General features: G+C 37.3%; 1 protein-coding gene across 11 annotated transcripts in view; it reads right to left on the bottom strand.

Moving 5' to 3' along the window:
- COL6A3 (collagen type VI alpha 3 chain) overlaps positions 1–8,454 on the bottom strand; it is a 115,154-nt gene extending 106,700 nt beyond the window's left edge. For 10 of the 11 annotated variants that reach the window (XM_087919547.1, XM_087919549.1, XM_087919548.1 and 7 more), the window contains exon 1: positions 8,143–8,448. The gene's annotated coding sequence lies outside the window, so the exon portion shown is untranslated. Of the gene's footprint in view, positions 1–8,142 lie in introns of all 11 variants that reach the window. The other variant, XM_087919558.1, reaches the window with a different exon arrangement.
- Positions 8,455–19,275: the final 10,821 nt, after the last annotated feature.

Raw genomic sequence — 19,275 nt, 5'->3', positions numbered from 1 at the left:
TATCTTATAGGGGACCCAAAGACTCATAACAGATGATTACATCTGTTGCTGGATTAAATATACCAGAAACTATGATCTGTTATATGTGCAACTACTATTGTCAGATCAGTATGATTCAGTTTCTCTGAACATAGCTGAGTCTTGTTACATTGTCTGTAAAATTAGGCAAAACTTGGTTACCCACTGATGATTTCACCATCAATTGTAATATATTACTATGGCCTGTTCAGTTCTACTTTATTTTAATGTTTAATTTTTTGTGCTGGTCCAAGACTGAAAAATCTTTGAAATCTGCAGGTCTGTATCTTCATTTAAGCCACAGCAGCAAACTGGACATTGATGATAGGTTCTGCTATCATACTGCTGTCAGGGCTGCCGTTACGCTACACTGCATCTTGCTTGCTGCTGGTAGGCTGCCATTAAAATGGGAGGGGGAGGGAATTGCGTATAATGAGAAAGAGGGTTGCCAGGGTACCATGTGGAAGCCTCAGACCGTCCCATGAGAAACTCTGGGTACTTCAAGGACAAGAAAGGAATGCCAGCTGCACAGACAGGGACTGTTTCCCAAAACAATTTGTTAGCACCTAATTGGACACTTCGTGATAACCAGAGGGGTGGAGGGGAAGATGCAAAGGTTAACCATATACTTTGGGCGGGAAACCCTCAGATCCAGCTTTGCTTCTTTGTAACTGCTTGGCTTAGTAAAGTATGCTTTTGGCTAACCTAGGCCTAATAGTCTTGTTTTCTAACTGACCAAGTTGGGACAGCTGACACCTGCTATTTAACAGCCTCCCTGACCAGGAGGTTGTCTCTTGGTAAACCCCATGGAAAGTATGATTTCAATATTCATGAGTCAGTTTAAGATTTCATGATTTTTATAACAGCCACATGTTATCTCAATTACTGGGCCAATTCATAGCTCAGGAGCTGGGTAGATGTGATTATTTTCCAGTGAAGTTTGATTTTTTGCAATCTATACTACCACCACCCCTCTGGAGCCCATTGAGATGGGTTACATCAAGTTGTATGGAATATGAGAAATTCCTGAATGTTGTGGGTATTTGCTAAAAATTTTACAGATATAGATTAGGAGTTTAATTCTCCATCTTGTCCTATCATTTTTGTGGGATCCACCTCAGATTTTGCGGTTGAGAACATGGGTAAGATGCTTGTGGCAACTCCTGTTACCCCAGGATCATGACCCTTCTCCATTATGGTTAATACAAATTAGCTAAAGGGGACTGAGGATGTGAGTCCAAGGATTAGTGAATGAAACATTGTATAAAAGAGTATCTCCTTCAGGTCTCAGTGATGGTGTTATCCCCATTACTCCTGGAGATGGTTATTTTTATTAAACAAATGCATATTGCTACCTATCTACTGTCTTAATATCTAGATTCATTCCCAGCTTTGCTCCGATTTGATTTTAGGACATAATTAATCTTGGTCAATCTGATGAATTTCATTTTTCAGAAGGGGGACATGATGAGAAGAACACATAAGGCCATTATGCTAAAGGGAGCTCAAGAAGGTTTGATGGAGGCCTCCAAAGAGCCAAAAATATACTGTTAAATTATAATGTTGCAAGAAGAGAGAATATATATATATATATATGGATAAGATTCGAAGTATCTTCTCTGAGAAGCAAGAGCCGAAGACAGAAGCCTGAAGATGATGAATGAGACTTCATCGAAACGTTGCCTAGATACTTCGAATCTTACGCGGGAGAAAACCCGAACAACCAAAGATCCATATATATATATATATATATATATATATGTATGTATGTATGTATGTATGTATGTCTGTCTGTCTGTCTGTCTGTCTGTCTGTCTGTCTGTCTGTCTGTCTGGAAATTCACCATATTAACTGTTTAATTGACTTAAAGTAAAGTAAAAAAATAAAAAAATAATTATTGTCCTGGTCTCAGCTCCTATTTATGGGATGGTGTCAATCAGCACAGTAGTCCAAAGACAAGAGTGAGCAAAATTATGTATCTCTTCTCCATGAGGAATAAGATTAGGAGATAATATAAGGGCCTTTTCAAAGCTAGCTTGACTTCCTATTTTTCCTACACTTAATGAATTAATCTTATTTGTTTTAATTAATAAACATTTTTTTAAAAAACCATTGGCTTAAACCAGAATTAAAGTTATCACACCCATGCATAGACCTGAGCTTCCGAAACCCAAGAAATTAGAAGTTTAACAAAGCTGCTCCTTACGTCTATTTCTACTTATCCTATGTGATCTTTTTCTTGCTCCTTTATGCCTAAATCCAGATGGAGATAATGCAGAGCATAGGACTAGAAAGCTGCCCTAGCTGATGAGAAAAGAACGGTGCAGACATATATGTAAACTACATTTGATATCCCCTCTCTAATTTGTTAGACTATGAACTCTTTTATCTTTGGACTACCCACGCAGATAGGTATGTCATGATGATTCTTGACTCTTGACGAATATATCGTTTCTTTTATGTACACTGAAAGCATTTGCACCAAGACAAATTCCTTGTGTGTTCAATCACACTTGGCCAATAAAAAATTCTATTCTATTCTATTCTATTCTATTCTATTCTATTCTATTCTATTCTATTCTATAGCTTTTACTGAATCAGTGGATAGTAGTATTAATAATAAAAATACCACCACCAAAGGAATTGGAGTAAGGAAAAGAGTTCTGGGAATAAAACCAAATGAACATTATAAATACATAACTTGGGGGTGGAGAAATGGGTCACATTGCTACATTTTACAGAATTCAACAGTTGCTGGAGATTTATGGCTCTTCTGAGACATCATGTGACATGATATCTCCTTTCCCACCCTTTCTCCAATTCTACCAGAACATACAGAGGAATTAAAGGATGAGAATGACAGTCATTAAATCTATCCCTATAAACTAAGCCAAGAAGTTTAGTCTTGAAATTGCTTGAAATTCTAGGTTAAATATGAGTAAACAATGCTCACCATCATATTCAAACAAATACATAATTTATCAAAAGAAAAGAAAAAACTAAATCAAAATAGTTAATTCCAGAAAGTGGATTCCAATAGGAAATCTAAAATACTTGCTAAAAATAGAAAAAAGACATCCCTCAAACAAAGCAGAGGATTCTTAATAATTTCCAGACAAGGGATAAAGGCATCTGATTAAATGTGGCAACCGTGCTAAGATCATAAGTAGTTCCAGACAGGATCTGATCAAGGATAGCAGGAGGTTCAGGCATAGATCTTGGGAGGTATTTTTTATCCCCTTGGGGCAGCGATGGAGGATTAGGGTATTGAGATCCAACTGAGAGTGAGGGTGACTTGATGGGAACCATTCCTGGGAGTTAAATGCAAGGAAATTATAGGGCTGACTCTTCTTCTTTCTCAGGCCTAAATGTTTGTAAGGAGTCTTTGAATCACCATGAAGAAAAGAACAGCACATGGATGGCAGAAACTCTGTCCTAATTGAAAAATCCCACTGAAACCAGTGGAATGACTTGAGCCATTCCAATTTTGGTCAGGAGCAATTGGACATATAGCTAGGAAATGATTTTTGGCCAGGAAGACATTTCTCACCCAGGCAACTGATCAGGAAGAGAGTACAAGAGAAAACCTCAAAGCATTTGGCCTGGTTTCTCAAAGATTAGTCATCGCAGACATCTCCCCATGGAAAAGCTTTCCACACTATTCACAGATTCTTCTTCACTCTTAAGTTTGTATTTTATTATTCTTTCTATAACACGCAGTTGGTTCACTAAAATTATACATGGCTTTGATGCTTTACCTCTTTTGTTGTCTAACTAAGCTTCGATAAAACTAGTCTTACTTATGCAAAGGAAACTGTTATCCATTGGCATGAGAGAAACGGGATTCCTGCATCCACCTGGATCTAATTTTAATCTCAAGAAACAGCTTTCAATGTTTTCAAATGAAAATAACATTTGATATTTCTCCAGATACAGCTTGCTTACAGTCAGAGGTCCTCCTGGACTCACAGATTCTTTTTGAACAGCATATGGAGACAAGCCTTTGCACAATTTTAACTTGTATGTCAGTTACAGCCATGGTCACTCATTAGCAGTGATGTTGGTTGCTCGTTTAACATATGGGGTGCCAGTTAGCTTCAAGGTGCAATTCAACATGGTGCTTGCTATCTTTAAAGCTCAGGGCCTGATTATTTCTGAGGTTACCTTCTCCAGGTTGAATCTGCCTTTCCAGTGAAATCAGAATGAAAAAGGTAATTGAGGGTACAAAGATCAAAGGAAAGCCAACTACAGGGACTGTTGCAGGACATCATTAGCAATGGTTCCTTTCCTTTCCAACAACCCCTCCTGATATTCAGATTAGTAATACAGTTATATTACTCACAAAGATGGAATTTGAAAGCAGGTTATCTAAGCAGCCATCTTTTTTGAACAGCCTTGGTGGCACAGTGGTTAGAGTGCAGTACTGCAGGCTATTTCTGCTGACTGACTGCAATTTGGCACTTCAAATCCTAACAGGCTCAAGGTTGACTCAGCCTTCCATTCTTCTGAGGTGGCTAAAATTAGGGGCCCAAATTGTTGGGGGCAATATTCTGACTCTTTAAACCATTTAGAGAAGGCTATAAAGCACTGCAAAGCAGTATATAAGTCTAAGTGCTATTGCTAAGTGCTAATAGTTCCTCCCCATCCAATTCAGTTGAGTAGATTGGGGATACCGAGGGCCCTGTCAACGAAGGAATATTAGCTCAGGCAACATGTCTCCTTAGCAGTAAACCCTTTCCTCTGGAACAGTTTTCTTTTGAAAATGACCCAAACCCCATTAGCCTTCCATAATGCTCTAAAGGAGGGCTGTCAAACTCCTGGGCCATGCGTCATGCGTTGGCCACGTCCACACCCAGTTTAACAAAGGGGGGAAAGTTCCGATACATCATGTGACACTACCAGTGTGAGTTTGACACTCCTTCTCTAAAGCAAGGCTCTCCAAACTTGGCAACTTTAACACTTGTGAATTTCAACTCCCAGAATTTCCCAGCCAGCATGGCTAGCTGAGGAGTTATGGGAGTTGAAATCCACAAGTCTTAAAGTTGCCAAATTTGGAGACCTCTGCTCTAAAGACCTGGAACCCTGAAAATGTCAGAGGCCATAGTAGTTGAACTGAAGTGTTATGAAATTATGATAATTCTTTGTTGCCTATTTGTGTTTTTATAGATTTAATTGTAGTATTGTTTGGCACCCAAGATCAACTGGATTTAGATGCATGACTATAGAAATGGAAAATAAGTGAATAAATAAATAAATGTAATTGACACCCCAATCAATAGGGAGGCACAGAATTTAGTTGAAGGGTTCTGATTCCCATTTCCATTTCTAGGCACAATTATATCAGGGCCTGGCTTCAGTGACGACAGTGTTGCCCTTACAATAGAAGGCAAAATAGCATCCCTCAATCTCTACTCTTGGAAAGCTTCATCTTTCCTCTGTTCATGTTTCTGTTCACTGTCATAAAAACACTATTTCTCCCACACCCCGACTTTCTCTCTTTAAAAATGTGAAATTTTTGAAATTTGAAAAATTTGATATTTTGAAAAATTGAAAGTGCTCCATCACTGGAGGTTTCTAAGAAGAAACTGGACAGCCACTTACATCTCTGTTATTCTGTTCTGTTAATTCTGGCAGTAGCTGCTAGAACATTGGCTTCTCCTTCCCTTGACCATACTTTGTGATAGATAAATAAGAATTGATCCCGCCAGTCAGGTTTGTTTTAAACAGCAGTAAAAATCCTTCATAGACGTTTGACACCAGAGCAGCAGAAAATAGAAAACAGAGAGAACAATTTGGGAGGAAGCCAAAGGATTTTGTTCTAGGTCTTATAAGCCAGATGGGCCTGTTTGTAAGAATGTACTAGGTCCTCAAGAGCATCCTTGGTGCAAGATCATGAAAACACTGGCTTTGAACCATGCTGTATTATGAATCATAGCAGGAACAAAGAAGAAGTTGAGGCATTAAGTCCTATCACCAAAACATGGTTTTTACTTCCCAAATGGGCAAAAGAAGCACATTCACCAACGTTTCCCACAACATCACCACAATTCTATACCATAATTGTCACTTGTTTACAAAGTGGAATACAGCAGAAAGTCATGCAGGAACATAAAAAGCACAGCCTTTTTCTGCTTATTATCTTCTGGGTCAATTTCTCTCTCCCAAGAAGTCATAGCATTATATATTTTTCTTTAAATGCATAGTTTCAGTCATCCATAGCAGCCACTTTAGGTCAGACAGTATTATCTCCATCCTGTAGAATGGGCTGAAGCTGGCAGAGAAGGAAAAGCCTATCTAGGTCCATACAAAAACATAAATGAGTTTGTTATCAAATAATTAAATGTTATTTATGTTTGCATATTAAATGTTTCTTATATTTGTACATTGAAAAATAAAAATTCCATATTTAACTCATTACCTTTAAAATAAAATATGGCTATATGAACATATTTTTGTTACTTCCCTACCCACTTCAACTTCAAGTTTTGCCACTGAATTACTAACATCTCCTTTCCAAAAATGTCTGCTTTGGAGACTATAGATTTAGTTGAACTTGCAAGTTTTAAACCCTTTATTTAAAAAATGTAAAACTCTCTGCAGCTTCAGTTGAAACATTAAGCATTTTTAACAAGAATGATAATACAGAAATTGATCTACAATAGCACCCTTGAAAACCACATTTCAGATTCCTTTCAGTATGATTGCAACTATTTCCAGAGATACCAATTTGCTTAATTAAACTTTCTAACTAGAATTACTTCACAAGAGAAACAAGAATTCATACTCTTGGTCTTGGGGACTCTTATCGTCTCTTCCTCCTGCTCCTCTTGAAGATCTTTACTTAGTAACCCCTGCAGAATTGCCTGGTCTCTTCCTTTTGCAACAAAAGAGGTATATTGGTGTATGACATGAAAGACTTGCATAGGAAGCCTTTTCCCAGCAGCCCATCATGAGATTGTTATTGTTTAAGTTGGACATTGGCTATGTTTATAAGTATCTACCCTTTGAAATAAACATGCATTTGTGGTTCAACAAGAAGCATATGGAGGTAGGACAGCAGGGTTAAAAAAAAAAGCTGTGCAGAAAGATAATTGGGCATAGTTTCATCTGCCCAGGTGGCTGCCCAATACTCAGAAAACACTCCACAGAGACTAAAGTAATTCCTGGATACATGTTTACTTTGCATTCCCCAGCTCTCCCTGATTGAAACCAAGCAAGCTTTCCCAGAAAGGCAAAATACTGTTTCGCCTTAGTTTTTACTAGGTTTACTCCATCTGCATACCCCCTGTATTTTCTTCCCCCAGTAAAACACTGGGGGAGGGCGCAGCATTGTTTCAAGATTTAATAGCTTTCCTCCAAAATGAAAATAAAAATGGAGTTACCATTTTCTGAGGTGTCAAGCTACACACTTGTTTACAGGAACTTTTCAGTACTGAATCTGGCAATGTCCCGTCTGAGAATCATCTCCCTTCACTCCTTTTAGTCCCAGTCATTTAGAAAAAATACAAGGAGAATGAGAAACAATTTAACTCCACCATCCCTAGGCTTGTTTGCTCTGTCTCTGAAGTCAATCCTATCATTCCTCATCAGCTCACACACCGCTGCTTTCTGCCCACTTCTCATCATTCAAACAGAACTTTTCAAAGCAGAACAACTAGCAAAATGAAGGAACGTTATGGCTTTTTCTGGAAAGGATGGTAATAGAAATCCTAGGTGAAACTTCACCACAAAAAAGTATTGACCCCTTAAAACAGGAATAAAGTTGTAAAAGAGAAGATCCAAACCAATACGTTCATAAACAGGAGAAAAGAGGTACATTTCAATGCAGATGTAAGGATTTTCTCTGTCTCCCTCCCCTCAAAGTCTTCAATATGCACCTTCCCCCCGCCTCACAACAATTAACTACCATCTTGAGTGCCCACTGAGACTGGGTTGAAGTTGACCGCCTCCTGTCAACTCAATAGATAAAACTGTCCAACCCCCTACCCCCCCAGTCATTCTCTCCTGGTTGCCCCTACTACTTCAATGTGCTCCATCTAGATAATAACCATAGAATTCAATTCAAATTGACCGAGATTCTTAGATAAAAACCCTTTCTACAACAAAAGAAAACAAAGTACTTACCCCTGAGTAAATGTAGAATTAAGAATTCCAGGACCTTATTGAAGGAATTATTTGCACATTAAACTCAACTTCTCATTTTGCTAAACGTTCCTGATTCCCTCTGGTGCTTTTCTCCACAGTGCAGGAGAGGAAGTTGGGATTCTGAATAGTATTCTTTTTTTTTTAAAGACAAATTCCTCCAACTGGATAGACACCGTGAAGAACTGAACTGCCTTTTGGTGGAAGAAGCTCAAAACGGGATTGTCTCTAATATTACAATCAAGGCCTCCTCACTCACTGACCCAAACTGTAAATGAAAAGCAGATTTGCTCAAAGAGCAAATGGTTGTTTCTGCTGGCCCCTGTGTGCAAGATGATGTCACAGTTTAGCATTGCCTCCGTTCTAGTTTTACATGAGCTTTCTGAATGAAGGACCTCCTCCCAGTCACCTTTGAGAACTAACATTTTCTGTTTTACACATTGCCACAAGATGATGCATCAGTTGTTCTGGGGGAGTAAAAAATGAGAAATGCAATTAATTTTTATACTTATCACTGTTTAAATGTTAGTTCCGGACTGTTTACTTAACTGTAAATTCTGGAGTCTCTGTTTATGACACTCAAATAACACCATCCTAATCCTATCTGGATTTTATATTGATAACATTGGAAGTGAACCTCTACCTGCTCTCCTGTTTGAAAAAAAATGAATTTCAAAAAATATATAAAATACAAAATAACAAAAAGAAGTTAAATGGGGGAGAGAGGATAAAAAATGGAAAAAGTTAAAAAGTGGTCAAAAAAGCAACAATCTTTTGACTTTCTTCAGCACAGGTACCGGTATAATATATAGTAAAGTAACCTCTTATTTGAAGTTAAAACAAAAACATAATATAAAAATATACAGATTAAATGATTGAAATAACGTTGCAATTATATAAACAAACCTCTTATTCCAGTGGTGGGATTCAAATAATTTAACAACCGGTTCTCTGCCCTAATGACCAACTGGCTGGGTGGGCATGTGACTGGGTGGACGTGGCCAACTCACATCGAGGGGCGCTTTGCCTCACCCAGCCTCTTATGACCATGGAGATGCTGCCATGGTCATAAGTGTGAAAAATGGTCATAAGTCACTTTTTTTCAGTGCCATTGTAACTTTGAATGGTCACTAAATGAATTGTTGTAAGTCAATGGTTACCTGTATAAAGATACAAAAAGCTTCTTTGCTTACAAAAAGCTGTCCTAAATACCAATCATTAGATTAGAAATGGGGGAATACACACTGAAGATCAATGACAGTCACAGCCATCATGGAAACCTAAACCATTCTGTCTGAATACCTTCCTTTTCATCAGCAATACCTGCAACCCAGAGTTACAAATCAAGCAGGCTGCCAGAGTACCTTGAGGAATTAAAATAGTTAAAGTGCAATGATAATTATCAGCAGCCAAGTCTTGCTCATAAAGTGTAACCCTTTAGCAAAGAAAAGAGGTCATTTAAGCTCTCCAGAAAGTGGGTGGGCATACTTGGGCTACAAAATGCCAAGCTAAAGAGACAAATTAACAAAGTATATAGGGGACCCAGGTTCAACTCTCTGCCCTCCCAGGCTTGTCAGGATCACAATAAAATTAGTACATGAAATATCCATCTGGTTCAGTTCCAAGCTGGAAGAAAGACACTGGAAACGTAGAGGCTGATTGGAAAGATGGTTTAATGATGAAGCAGAACCACATGGGTGGTTCTGCTGCATCTGACCACATGGAATTGAGAGTGAGGGGTATTACCTTTTCTTGGGCTTTGTACTTGAGCTTCCTGTTCTTGTGCAAGAACATGCATTCTATTGGTTGTTGTCAAGACTTCCATGGGGCCATGTAGCTTGCTCTGTAGGTTGTCTGAGACCATTTGGTTGAAGTTTGGACTCTCTGAGATGATATAATGAAGAGGCTTGTGTTCTGAAAGGGTGTTGGAAATTCCTATTGTGTCTTAATATCTTTCCTCCTGTTTTGGATCTTGAGTGGGGACTAATCCCATTCTGCCTTTGTTCAGACCTTGCTGCAGGGAATTTTTGCCTATGAATAGAGCTATCTGTCTCTTTATCTCTTAAGTGCTGACATCTGCTGTGTGCTATTAAGGAAGATGGGGGCTGCTTTCTCCCTATAAAAACATGTTTCTCCATTTCTCATTCAGGAAATATATTCTTCCTTTTTAATATTTCTCAAAAAATTTCATTCTTCTAGGAGAGAGGTGGGTGCTAACTTTCTATTGGTGCCATGTTACTAAGTCTTATTATTATGAGAGAAAACTAAAACAAATTGGAAGGAGGATCCATTGTTTTGATCCAGATGAACTGAGTTGGGAAAAAAGGATTTCCACAGCACCTAAATAATGGAATTAGAAGCATCTATTTCGCTCTGGTTCAATTTTTTCACAGCCCTGGAAAATGTCCACTTGATGAATTGTGTGATTTCTTTATAGAGGATTTTGATGATGCTTGGAGAACCAGTGCTATTTCAATAGCAATCAGCTAGAGCTGAATGTGCCAGGCTGCGAAAGGTCAAGAAAGCTTCTGCAAAGCTGTGCAGACCTTGTTAAGGCAGCAAAACAAAGCAGTTTGTTCCTGAGTTACACAGCAGCAACCTGAAAGCTACCATTTTGTGGGTAGGACAAAATGTTGTCCATTTCCAGAACTGCATTATGCAGCCGCACAAAGCTGCAATCCATTCCAATACTCTTCGAAGGCCTTGGAGCTCTTCGAAAGTTAGTGAGGAGAAAGCTATGTGGCCTGTTGTGGTGGGACCAGTGGGAATGGGAAAAGACCCAAGGGGAGTGGGGGAGCATTGCACAGGGAGTCTTGGGGTGGGGGATGGCCAGGGCAAGTGGGCCTGGGCCTGTGCTAGACCTTCAAGGACCTTCTCTCTCCCAGAAGCTCCCCAGGCATTCATGTAATGATTCATTGGGGACAACAGGGATAGGGGGGATTGTTAGGTGAGATGCTTCACCTAACAACTGTTGCAACATGTGACTATAATAGGTAGGATCCATTATGGCTGTATCTTGAAGACTACCCGTATACTAACATTGCTGTCTTGGTGCCCAAGTCATCCAATTTCCCTCTCTCTTTATAAATTATCTATATATCATTGCAAATCTTCTCCATATAAATCCTGCTAGGCATGAAATTATAAGAAATCCCTGCTAGGTATGAAATTATATTGCTTCTTTTTTTCCTTTCTTTCTTACCCCAACTTTGATACAAGATCTCAAGCCAGCATATTATTTTTCCCCATAACAAGACCCAGGAAGTAGACCTTCTCTGTCCCCTGGAAACAGATTCCCTGAGATTCATATGGCCCAATCCTGTCCCTGTTCCAGCAAGCTCTTAAAACTTGGCTCTTTCCCCAGGCCCTGAGTGACAGACCCCGCTTTGGATGTCAATTCTTTTTGCAGTTCCTTTTGGATAATAGGTTCTACGGGGTTATTTTTGACCCTGTTGCCTTTTGTTATTACTTTTGCAAGCCACTTGGAGTCATACAGATTGGAATGGCCTATAAATATAATAAATCAAACATTAACCAGAAAGTGATCGGATTATGATAACAAAAAAACAGAATTCTTTCACTCTCTTTGGAAGTGAAGGGAGATTATTGCACAATGGATAAACAGAACATCGACCATATTGGCATGCAATCTGCCCCTAGAACAGTTGTGGCTAAAGGGAAATCCCTTTCAGAAAATGTGAAGAAACTGGGCTTCCCCTACGCAAGCTTGACATAGAGAATGGTCATTCAAAGAGGGAGCTCTGCCCATACTGCGGTACGTTTCAAATAGGCTTTTTAAATGTATGTATTTCCTAACCAATGTGGTCTCTAAGGCATTAAAACCCTGGAATCAAAGAAAATTAAAAATATGAAAGAACAGAATGACGAAATCAAAATCAAAGAAGGGGAAAGAAAAACAAAGTAGTCTGTTGTAAGAAAGATTGAGGATAAATCTCTCAACCACGTACCATTAAAACGTGAACCAAGGAAGAAAGCAACGCTGCCTATTAAGCATAGCCTCCTGTGGACAGACAGGGCTCCTGCCAGAGGGACGTTTGGTCCTGCAATATTTTGAATAGGGCAGTGCAGAAACACAGAACTCACGTGTGTCCATCAAGACTCTACACTAGAGGTATCTTTGCATAACAGAACAGAATAACAGACCTGGAAGGGACCTTGGAGGTCTTCTAGTCCAACTCCCTGTTCAAGCAGGAGATCCTGTACATTTTGGACAAATAGTGGTCCAATACCTTCTTAAAAACTTCCCGTGTTGGAGCATCCACAATTTCTGGAGGCAAATTGTTCCACTATTTAATTGTTCTAACTGTCAGAAAATTTATCCTTAGTTCCAAGTTGCTTCTCTCTTTGATTAGTTTCCATCCATCCTGCCCTCTGGTGCTTTGGAGAACAAGTTGTCCCCCTCTTCTTTGTGTCAGCTCTTTAGACATTGGAACACTGCTATCCTGTCTCCACTAGTCTATCTTTTCATTAAATTAGAGACGTCCAATTTCTGAAACCGTTTTTCATATATTTTAGCCTCTGGTCCCCTAATCATCTTTGTTGTTCTTCTCGGCACTCTCTCTAGAGTCTCAACATCTTTTTTATATCCTGACAACCAAAACTGGATGCAATATTCCAAGTGTGGTCTCATCAAGGCATTATAAAGTGGTATTAACACTTGATCTGATCTTGATTCTATCCCTTTGTTAATGTAGCCTTGGACTTCATTTTCATAGCTGTAGCACTCTGCTGGCTCATATTTAAGTGATTGTCCACTAGGAATCCAAGATCCTTTTCTGAGTTTTATTTATTTATTTTATTTTGTCAAGCGATTATAAGATAACAGGTATAAGTTATTACAATTGAACCAGATACCATGTATTCCATACTTGTGCATTTGGGTGTTGTTGTTTTTTTGCTTAAATAAATGCTATAATAAAATCAATGGAAAATGGAGTCCAACTCCTATTTGTCACTATTAAGAATTTATCAATGTCTTTTCAATACCATGGAAAAGCTGAGGAGGAGAGTCAACATCATGAGACCAAACTATGACTGAGAGTCAGCAGAAATGTTTCATAGACCTCCATTCCACTGCTTTTATGGAGAAATATAAGTCTAATGAGGTTTTCAATCGGAAATATCTGGTGCCTGAGATAAATAAAGGTTTGTGGTATTATATAAAAATATGTTGAATTTCAGGCCTACTCATGATAGATAAACAGAAGCTGATAACATTCTTACAATATTGCATTCCTTGTTTGAAATTATATGTGGCAAGCATTATTTACTAAATCTCTTTGAGCAAAGTGATAATTAAAACAGCAAATCTATAGAGTGACTCAAATAATTATGTTTTTCTACAGCCTTGCACTATTTAAAAATCATACACACACACACACACATACACACACAAAATAAATGGCAGATTAAACCAATACAATAAACTAAGATAAATTATACATTGTAAGTCCTATGCATTATAACTTACTGTTAGTTTCATCCTAAAACTACTGATGGATATAATTGGGTTTATCCTATTAATTATCTTTTTTTTAAATACATTTTTTATTTTTTTGTTTCAACAATCATATCGTTGTGTGAACAGTTTGGTTCCAGAGTGTTTTACATTTTAGAACAAACATGACAATAATTTCATATTTAATACTGTTGAGATTCTTATATAATTTGGTATTAGTATACTTCTGATATTAAGTTATCAATCTTAATTATTCAATATTACCATATGTTATTTTTGTGTCAATCTCTATATTCTTAACATCACTTCTTTTATTATAAATGCTATATTAATAGTCATATTTGCAATGTTTAACAAATTATATAATTCTAATATTCATTCATAAATTCATATTAATTTATCTTTTCCATTATTTATCCCCTTTTTAATTCTTGGTTGTGCCACTATTATATTTAAAGCTAATGTTTAATATTAGTACACGTATTTTATTAAATTAATCCCATTTTAGTCACATTTTAGTACAAACAAAATTATGCAATTCTATTAATACTTTAGTTATTTTTATCTTATGCTATATTTCACCATATTTTTTATGTCCGTCAGATTCCACATATCATTTCTTTGTCTACAATAAAATATCAATTTTCATGTTTATTACAGTTAACAATTATATATCTTAAGTAATAGTACATGCATTTATATGAAATCATAATTTTTTTCCCTTTTAGCCATCGTCTCTCACTCTCATTAAAGCTTTAATTGATCGCTTCCTAGCTTGTCTCCCATGTTCCTCTTTTAAATTGTCATCTTTATCTAAGATTTTTTTTACCATTCCTTAGTCATTCCTCCCTTTTCTATTACGTTCCATTGTTTCATTTTCAAATTATCTACTCTTACCCCTGTCTTTCTCCCAAGAAATTCTCCCTGAAATCCCATTCTCTTTTGCATCTTCCTTAAAATATTCTCCCTTTGGTTTATTATATCAGTCACTGTCATTTTTAATTTTATTTCCTTTTTATCATTTCTTTTTATTTGTTGTTCCATTTGTTCTATTTTTCTAGTTGCTCCTCCAAATGGCTTCTCCTCTTCCTGTGTCTCCGGTTTTCTTTCTATTATTTGCGTCTCCATTTCCATATCCTCTGCCATGTTCTGTATTTTAGTCAAAATGTCCTCAAATCTTCTATTCATAATGTCTTTTATCTCTTGAAGTTCCACCACAATTTTTTTACAAATTCTGCTCATCTTTGTTTTTATTTATTCTATTTCTTTCTGTCCAATTGTCCAATGGTTTTTATTCAATCCAAAGTCACTTTTCAGACTGAAATTCCAAAGCCCAGGAGCCTTGTAAAACTTATTAGCTGCCCATCTTGCCACATGGTAACTCTGGGCAGCTTACAATATTAAAGAATAAAATTGCCCTTTTTGCTGGATCTTTCATTATCAGGTAGGTTTTCCCAGATGTTAGCCACTCTTCAATTTTATCTCCTATTGTTGTTAAACTGCTTAGCAACGAGTGGGTACATATCAGTTAAATGTTTCAACCAAAAACCATGCAGTTCATCTTCACCTGGTGCTAACCAATTATTGATCTTCCTTGTTATTTTCTCTACCATTCCTGCTGCTGTTATTGATTCTTTCATTTCAACTTCTTTTAACCAAGCTGCGTCCTTGTTGTATTTCTTTGGGTTATCCCATATCTGCGCCCAGAACTGCGTGGTTTCTTCCATTGACGTATTGATAGAAACATTTCTGATTGGATTGAAATTGGAGGCTCTGTCTACAATTTGCAATTTGAACTTCACATCTGCTGATCTTCTTAGCTATAACTGTTATTTGCTGCTTTATTATTTCCAGTGCATCCTCAATCTTCCTTGTTTCTAAGTGGTATTTCTTGACTAGGTATCCTTTGGTCTTCTTGTACTTCAGCTTATTTTCTTTCATCTGTTCTAGCTTGCTTGTGTCTGATCTCAACTTGCTGGTCTTATTTTCCAGTCTAATCTTCTATTTTTGTAGTGCACTGTTTGGTTTTTTTTTTCTTTCCTTCTTCTTTTTGCATCCCAGGTATTCAATTATAACTGCATCTATGCTGTACATTAGTTAGTTTGTTGTTTACAGTGAGTTGGTGCTTATACTTGATATTGCAGTATTTGTATCTTTTAGTGCTTGTGCTAGCTGTTTCTTTAGAACTAGCTTCAATGCAAACAGCTTTATTCTGATGTTTTTGTGCTGCTCTAGATGCTCAGTTATTCTTTGTTTCAATTATGTTGTTCTTGTTATTTATCCTGCTTTTATTACTAGGAGTAATAGTAGATGTATTGATAAAGGATAATTTAATTCCTCAATATCAACTGGGAGTCTGTGGTAGAAAGCACAGGAAGAGCAATTATCCTTAATCTCAGACTAACTAATAGAGATGATTTAGGCAAGAAGATGAAAGCACTGTGGCATAAACTGAAAAACTGATAATGTGGTGCTGAAAATGTTGAATGTAAGAGAAATTAAAATTGATTCAAATGTGTGTATTTGCTTCAAATGCTTCAAGAAAGCAGCATTCACAAAATCATGCAATGAAAAGTTTGGAAGGGAACTCTAGCTCAATCCTGCTTGCCTCAACCTACTGATATTTGCTTTAAATAAACTTAGAGCATAATAAATGTCAGGAGAAACAACTGGGAGAAAGAACATCCAGCAGACCTTGGCTGATCTTCAAAAGCTAAGTTGAACTGGAGGTTGTTAATGCTTGAGAGTACTAAAAGATTCCAGGGCTGGAATAAAGAATGAGAAGACAAAAGAGAGTCTTGAAAAGGGCATTTTTGTACTGTTGCCAGGAAAATTGCCTGGATATGGATATTTCTGTAGTCACCAGATTTGAAGCTCAATTAAAAAGAGAATTGATCTTATCGTTTTCAATTACCAGAAATGGACATGGACTTGGCAAGTGAATCTTTCTTTTTTTTCTTTTTAATCCAAGTTATTTCTTTTTTTCATTGTTTTCAAAATGCTGCAGACAATGTAACAAATGTTTTTTAGCAAAGCATTTGACAAAGAAACTTATGACTTCCTGATTAGAAAGCTAGATTTGGGCTGGAGGGTATGACATTAAATTGATACACAGAGGGCCTGAAAATTATACAGCATTTCTCAAAGATTTCCCATTAAACTGGGACAAGGTATTTAGTGGTAGGCCACAAGAATGAACTCTGAAGCCAGCATTCTTTAACATTTTCATTAATGATCTGAGTTATGTGAGAGAGAAAATGGTCATCAGATGTACAAATGATACATAATTGTGTGGGATAGAAATAAAACAAAAATCTAGTTTTCAGTTTGCAGAAATGGGATGAAAATAACAAAATGAAATTAAAAATGAGTTCATCCCTTAGTGCAGAAATTAAAAACCTTGGCACCAAATAAGGATTCTGGCTTGCCAATCATATCTGAAAAAAAGATCTCAAACTATCATTGGTTGCAGGCCATTTATGACTCACTAGTGTAATATGGCTGCAAAAAATAAAATCCAATACAATAAAAAAATCAAGTTTTTGAAGTATCAACAATACAGGTAATCCTCGACTTACAACCACAGTTGAAACTAAAGTTTCTGTTGCTAAGTGAGACAGTTGTTAAGTGAATTTTCCCTATTTTATGACCTTTCTTGCCACAGTTCTTAAGTGAATCATTCTAATTGTTAAGTTAGTAAAACGGTTGTTCAAGGAATCTGGCTTTCCCACTCACTCTGCTTGTCAAAAGGTTGCAAAAGGTAATCATGTGACACCAGGAAACTGGAATTGTCATAAATATGAGTCAATGGCCAGGTGTCTAAATTTTGATCATGTGACCATGGAGATGCTGCAATGGTCATAAGTGTGAAAAACGGTCATAAGTCACTTTTTTCAGTGCCGTTATAACTTTGCTCACTAAATTAACTGTTGTAAGTCGAGGACTATATGTAGTGTAATTCAGAAATCAGAAAATTTGAAAGATTTGATTTATCCATTGATCATTGATTTGAAAGAGGGGTAAAAGAGGCCATTTATGTTAACACTGAGCAGCCCAGAGGTGACCAGTTCTGGAGAACCAGTAGCAGAAATTTTGAGTAGTTCGGAGAACCGGCAAATACCACCTCTGACTGGCCTCGCCCCAATCTATTCTCTGCCTCCTGAGTCCCAGCTGGTCGGCTGGGTCTTCTTTTGTTGCCCTGCACAGGAGAATGGAGCTGGAAAGTAGGTTAGTGGGGTGGAGAGGGAATGGGGATTTTGCAGTAACTTTCCCCCAGGAGTGGGGAGGGAATGGGGATTTTACAGTATCCTCCCCCTGCCACGCCCACCAAGCCATGCCATGCCCACTAAGCCTCACCCACAAAACCAGTAGTAAAAAAAATTGAACTACACCACTACCGTCTCTTAACAGACAGGAAGGGATAAAACTCCACTTTTCTCTAGTTTACAACACAGCCCTTGCAGTAGTTCCATAACCAATTGTACTCTGATTATCTTGGGGCAAAGATAAACCCCAAGTGGCCTCAAGAGGTCTCAGGGAGAGTGCTAATGACCAGATGACTGCAAAGATGTACAATCCTTCCACTCCCACCACCACCACCATCCTTCCTATCCTTCCATCCCCCCACCATCTGGTTTCAAGTGTCAGTACCTATCTTTCCATACCCCTCACCAGCAGAATTGATGAAATTTCTTGAATGAGAAACAAAATGTTTTGTTCTTCTTCCACGAGGGGAAAAAAAAAACAGTTTCCAGTTGCCTTTTGCATAAAGCACATTTGAGACAAATATGACCTGGATGACTGAGAATCTCCACAGACATTCAGAAATCAGAAACAACCATTCTATTTTATTTTGGACTGGACAATGTTACTTCAAGTACTGCATTCCATTCTGAGCACTTACAACATTTGCCAACCATTTTGCTGTTTCACAGACCTATATAGAGGTGGCTTTGGACTCCTGGACTGGGAATTGTATCAACATGCAGCAGCGCTAATTTGGATCAAAGAATGGATCATCTTAAGTAATAAGAGGCTATTAACTCTTGAAGGACACGATCTACAAATTGGTTGGCATGCTGCTAAGTGGGAGAAGAGAAATAAGACAAGTTCTCACTTTTTAAACCACCGAATAAGAGAGGAACTACTGGAGATCTGGAACAGAATTAGGAAAAAATTATATTAAAATGTCAGGTGGGTTTCTATCATGGAAGCCATGATATACCCCAATAATTTAGATATAAATAAAACAATGAGATATAATCAATTATTAGATGATCAAGGGATGTTGAAACCAAATCAAAAATTGAAAGAGGAAGGCATAGTGATAGATTGGTGGCCCTACCTACAATTGCAAACAAAATATAAAAAAGACGTAGAAGAATTTGGTATATAGAAAAAATGCCACAACAACTAGACAAAATATTATTAGGATCAGAGGAAAAATTTATAACCAAAATGTATAATTATCTTTTAAAATTTGATAGAGAAGAGGAAGTAGTAAAACCAACCATGATAACTTGGATGAAAAATTTTGGATACCGCATACAATTAGAAGATTGGAAAAGACTATGGACTAAAAATTATAAATTAACATTGGCAACCTCATATAAAGAAAATTTATATAAAATGTTCTA

The sequence above is a fragment of the Pseudonaja textilis genome, chromosome 1 (assembly GCF_049901715.1).
Source record: "Pseudonaja textilis isolate UNSWEBS1 chromosome 1, rPseTex1.2, whole genome shotgun sequence".
NCBI classification, from domain to species: domain Eukaryota; kingdom Metazoa; phylum Chordata; class Lepidosauria; order Squamata; family Elapidae; genus Pseudonaja; species Pseudonaja textilis.
The sequence above is the reverse complement of the archived record's forward strand: the minus strand, read 5'-3'. Positions and strand labels throughout refer to the sequence as shown.